Here is a 6,117-nt window from a genome sequence, read left to right as displayed (position 1 = left end):
AAGACTGAGGTCATTGTACTGGGCCCACGACACCTTAGAGAAACCTATGCTAGCCTAACTGCCCTAGATGGCATTACTCTGGCACGAAGCACAACTGTTAGAAACCTTGGGGTTCTATTTGATCAGGATTTATCCTTCAACTCTCACATAAAACAAACTTCAAGAACTGCCTTCTTTCATCTCCGTAACATTGCTAAAATCAGATCTATCCTGTCTCAGGGCGACGCCGAAAAGCTAGTCCATGCTTTTGTTACCTCTCGACTGGATTATTGTAATTCTCTTTTAGCATTGGCTTCCCATAAAATATAGAATAGAATTCAAGATTCTTCTTCTCACTTATAAAGCCCTAAACGGACAGGCACCAGTCTATCTCAAGGAGCTTGTTGTGCCATACAATCCCCCCAGAACACTACGCTCTCAAAATGCTGGCCTACTCGTTGTTCCATTTGTCTCTAGAAGTAGTATAGGAGGAAGAGCTTTCAGTTATCAGGCCCCACTTCTCTGGAACCATCTACCAACCACGGTTCGGGGGGCAGACACCCTCTCTACCTTTAAGGTTAGGCTCAAAACATTTATCTTTGGTAAAGCTTTTAGTTAGGAACCAGCTCATAGCTCATAGTTAAGATGCAATAGGCATAGACTGCCGGGGGGTCTGGCATGCTCGGTTGGAGAGAGGTTGGAGAGGGCGTTAAGAGAGAGGTCATTTAGGTTAGAGAGGGACTGGAGAGGGTCCCATTCCTCTCTCTAACACTCCCTCTATGTCTGCTTCTTCCCTTGTGTGTTTGCTCCTGTACTCCTTCTCGCTTTTGTCTTGCAGGTCCGTGGGATCCTCAGTGTGGAGTTACAGAGTCTCAACAACTCTGTCTCCAGCCTTTCCTCTGCACACATCCAACACAGCATAACGTGGATGGCTGTTCATCATAGGAATGGGACACAAGGTTCCTGCTGCTTAACAGAAGGTTTTCCTTGCCGCCATGATGAATTCATGTTGGGTGTGGGATACATATGTATGTGTATATACGTATATATGCATATGTGTGTATCTGTGGAGGCCACACTATGTAGCTCCACTTAAGTTAAGTTATTTTCTCAGTTACTTCACATCAATATTTCTTTCAGTTGAAACTCAACATGTTTTGTTTTGTATTGTTTGCAGCTCTCCCCTGAACAATAAGAGTGGCATCATCCAAGATGGCTGCTAAAGGAGGGCGGAGTTAAAGCAGAAGCTACCATCTTGGGGAAGCCACTGGGGGGGGAGGAAGCTGTCTGTTTAATTTGTTTAGTGATTTAATAGTGAATTAGAAATGTTAGTTTAGAGTTATATTGGATTGGTTTATTATGTTTATAGTTTAGTTTGATACATTGCTTCTATTAGTTTAATTATAGGTTTTCACCACTGTATGTTTGTAAATTCCCACCCCCTAATTATCTTTGTTGGCCAGTCACCTGTGTTTATAAAGAGCACCATATTTGTCATTGGGAGGTCAGTGGGGAAAGGTAAAGTTCCTGTGTTCACCTCAGTTCATTAGTTTTGTTTGAATTGACTTTATAGGTGAATTTTTGTTAAACTTAAATATTTTGTTAATAAATTCAATCATCTTTTTTGAAAGCTACACTTGTGTTCCTGCTTTTGCTGTTTGGTCCATGACATAATTGGTGGCAGTGGTGGGATGATCCAGTAAAGAACCAGGTGTATTGCTTTCTTCCTCCAAAATTTTTTTTTTTTGGAGGTTGAGAAATGAGAGGTAGAGGAAGAAAAGGAGCCAGAGAAGAGTGCAACCGAGAGCAGCTATTGGAAATGAAGGAGCCAGAAGAAACTGATGGAAAGGAGCTTGGTGCAATTGGTGGAGCAACGGATGAAGAGGTACACAGAGGAAAATCAATTGAGGATCTAGCTCAAATGTTTCAAGTCTTCATGGAACAGCAAGGAGTACGAGATGCCCAATGGAACAAAGAGATGGCTATGCAAGATAATAGATTCAGGTCTTTGCAGCATCAATTTACTCTTCTCCAGCAGGAAATATCCACCCGAGCTGATTTTGGACAGAAATCTGTTCAGTCAATTTCTCACCAGGTGGATGGCCATCCAATTAATGCACCAGCACAGAGTCCGCTACCCTCAGCAACTGCTGAAGCTAATGAAGGTCAGTCACGGTTCTTTAGAGATCCTAAACTGCAAAAACTAACAGATTCTGATGATATTGAACATTTTCTTATAACTTTTGAACGTATTGCAGTTGCTTGCATGTGGCCTAGGTCAGAGTGGGCTTTTCAGCTAATTCCCTTGTTAACGGGTAAAGCAAGGAGTGCCTTTGTGCACATGGATGTTAATGAAAGCCTTAATTATGACCAGGTGAAGGCTGTAATTGTTAGGAAATATGACATCAATCCAGAGTCATATCGTCAAAGATTTCGAGCTCTGCAGGTGGAGGCTGATGAAACACCAAAAGAACTGTATGTAAGACTAAAAGATCTATATGGGAAATGGGTACAACCAAGAAACAAAACAGTGGATGAAATTGGTGAGGTGATTATTCTTGAACAATATCTGAGAATGTTATCTCCTGAGCTCCAGGTTTGGATCAAGGAGCAGGACCCGCAGACAGCAGCTAGGGCTGCTGGGCTGGCCGATATGTTTGTGGCTGCACGTCCGAGGCACCAATCATGGGCCTCTACATCCTGGAAACCAACCAGGTACACTCCAAAACCAGGAACTCTTCCGCCAACCATGGTGCCAGCCCCTACGGTCGGTAAGCTTCCTGTGAAAGAAAATCAACCATTTCTTAATGTGTCTGCAAAGAACTTTAAACCCATAATCTGTTATCTATGTGGGCAAGAGGGTCATACAAAACCAAGATGCCCACAAAATGTTGTGACTTTAACACAAATGTGTTACGTTCCAAGAGCAAAGTGTGAGCCCGGAAAAAGACCTCAATCACTGAAAGTGACCTCAATTGAGGTGAATGGGAAAGTTCTCCAAGCACTCATTGACACTGGGAGTACCCAAACCCTGATGCATCGTCGGTATGTTCCTGCACATGTTATTTGTAGTACTGAGTTGGTTCCAATTTGCTGTGTTCATGGAGATGAAAAACCATATCCTACAGCCAACGTCTATGTGAAAGTTGAAGGAAACACTTACCTGTTGAGAGTGGGTGTAACAGACAATCTGCCATTCCCAGTCATTTTGGGACATGATCTCCCAGTCCTTTTGGATTTGATTGCCCCAGTGAAACACTGTAACGTAGCTCTGACACGGTCCCAGGCTAAACAAGTAAATGATGTGGGTCAAACTTTGAGTACTCTACCATTTTATAATGCAGAGATCCAAATAAACCCCACAAAGACTCCAAAAACCCGACAGCAGAGACGCCAAGAAAAATTTAGGCACACTGTTAATGAGCCCTGTGGTGCCCCTGACTTGCCACTGGGTTTTGAACTCCCAGACAACATTAGGATGCTGCAGCAGCAGGATGAAAGCTTAGCTGAGTATCTAAGGGAGGCCCAAGAAAATGCTGAGGTTAATGGGGGTTCGGAACAGACTGTGGGCTATGATATCAGGAATGGTGTTCTTTACCGCTGCAATGGGTCAGTCAGGCAACTGATGGTTCCACAAGATGCCAGGGATGCAATCCTGACACTGGGTCACTCAATTCCCTGGGCTGGCCACCTAGGGAAGCATAAAACCTCAGCCCGTATCCAACGTCATTTTTACTGGCCTGGTCTGCGCAAAGATGTATCACAGTTCTGTAGGAGCTGCCCTCAATGCCAACAAACTTCAGCTAGGTTTCCGCCCAAAGTTCCACTCCAACCTCTGCCAATAATAGAAACACCTTTTGAGCGTGTGGGAATGGACATTGTGGGCCCATTGGATAAGAGCAAGACAGGAAACCGGTTCATGTTGGTAATAACAGATTATGCCACTAAATATCCTGAAGTGTTTCCACTTAAAACGATCAAGGCGAAACCAATTGCATGGTGTCTTGTACATTTTTTTTCAAGAGTTGGGTTGCCCCAGGAGATCCTGACAGATAGGGGTTCTAACTTTATGTCCAGACTGTTGCAGGATGTGTACAAGCTGCTGGGCATAAGAAGTTTGAGAACAACTCCCTATCATCCACAGACTGACGGACTCACAGAGCGGTTCAATCAAACTCTTAAGCAGATGCTCCGTAAGTTTGTTAACGACACTGGCTCTGATTGGGATCTTTGGCTCCCCTACCTCATGTTCGCATACAGAGAAGTTCCACAAGCTTCAACTGGCTTTTCACCTTTTGAACTTCTTTATGGTCATGATGTCAGGGGCCCTTTAGCACTGTTGAAGGAAATCTGGGAGAAAGACGATACTGGCAAAGAACCTGTTAATGTTGTGTCATATGTTCTCCAGATGAGGGAAAAGTTGGAGAAGATGACTGCTCTGGCCCAGGAGAACATGTTAATGGCACAGCATCGGCAGAGGGTTTGGTATGATGTCAAAGCTCGGGAAAGAGGTTTTGAGTCTGGCCAAAAAGTTCTTGTGATGTTGCCAACCAAGGAGAGCAAGCTATTGGCCAAGTGGCAGGGGCCCTATGAGGTAATTAAAAAGCTAGGTCCTACAACCTATCAAATCTCAATCCCAGGTCACCATCGTCCTATGAGGACCCTGCATGTCAACCTGCTAAAGGAGTGGGTCCCTAGACCAGCGAAGTCTTCCAGTGTTCTACTCATCAGGAATGTTACAGATGAAGAAGTGGAAGAACAATATCTGCCAGAGGAATGTTCCTCATCTGCAGATCTTGGACATTTATCTGGAATCCAGCAATTACAGGTGAGGGCATTGTGCACACCTGATATTTTCCAAGCCAACCCAGGTCACACTGACATCATGCAGCATCACATCACATTAAAGGAGGATGCGGTCATCAGGCGTATGAGTTATAGAATCCCTGAACGGTTGCTTGGTCCACTTCAGAAAGAGATTGATCTGATGCTGTCCATGGGAATCATTGAGGCTTCTCAGAGTGAGTGGTGTAACCCTATCGTTCTCGTACCAAAAAAAGATGGCACCCTTAGATTTTGCATTGACTTTAGGTACTTAAACACCATCTCAAAATTTGATTCCTATCCAACTCCACGTATTGACGAGCTGATCGACAAACTGGGAAAGGCCCGATATCTAACAACCATTGACCTTGCTAAGGGTTATTGGCAAGTTCCTTTGTCTCAGCAGTCCCGTGAGTTCACCGCCTTCCGCACACCATGGGGCCTCTTCCATTTTACAGTGATGCCCTTTGGATTGCATGGAGCACCAGCTTCCTTTCAAAGGTTAATGGACAAGGTACTGAATGGTCTGTCAGAGTTCGCTTCAGCATATTTGGATGATATTGTCGTTTACAGTTTGTCATGGGAAGAGCATTTGGAACATCTTAAATCTGTCTTTGAGTGTCTCAGGAAAGCGGGCCTCACCATCAACCCTGCTAAATGCATGCTGGCGAAAACAGAAGTGGAGTACCTTGGCTATGTCATCGGAGGTGGTGTCATTAAACCCCAAGTTCAGAAGATGAAGGCAGTTCAATCCTTCCCTTTGCCACGAACTAGAACTGAGCTGAGGTCATTCATTGGCATGTCAGGTTGGTACCACAGATTTATTCCAAACTACTCTGCTCGAGCTGCTCTGCTTACAGATATGGTGAGCCTACGACATCCAAAGCTGCTATGCTGGACTGAGGAGGCAAAGAAGGCATTTAAGGACATTCAGCAAGCACTAACCAGTGACACATGTTTGCATTGTCCTGACTTTGGGAAGCCATTTATTTTACAGACTGATGCTTCTGACCGTGGGCTAGGAGCAGTACTGCTTCAAGGACCTGTAAATGATCGTCATCCAGTGGCTTTCATAAGCAGGAAGCTGTTTCCAAGAGAAAGGAAGTACTCCACCATTGAAAAAGAATGCCTTGCAGTCAAATGGGCCTTGGATTCACTAAAATACTACCTTCTTGGGAGGGAGTTTCTTCTTGAAACCGATCACAAGGCCCTGACATGGCTACATAGAATGAAGGATGCCAACAGTCGGATTACCCGCTGGTACTTGGCCATGCAGCCCTACCACTATGAAGTCCATCACGTACCAGGCAAGAG

This window comes from Gouania willdenowi, chromosome 22, assembly GCF_900634775.1.
Source record: "Gouania willdenowi chromosome 22, fGouWil2.1, whole genome shotgun sequence".
NCBI classification, from domain to species: Eukaryota; Metazoa; Chordata; class Actinopteri; order Blenniiformes; family Gobiesocidae; genus Gouania; species Gouania willdenowi.
The sequence above is the reverse complement of the archived record's forward strand: the minus strand, read 5'-3'. Positions refer to the sequence as shown.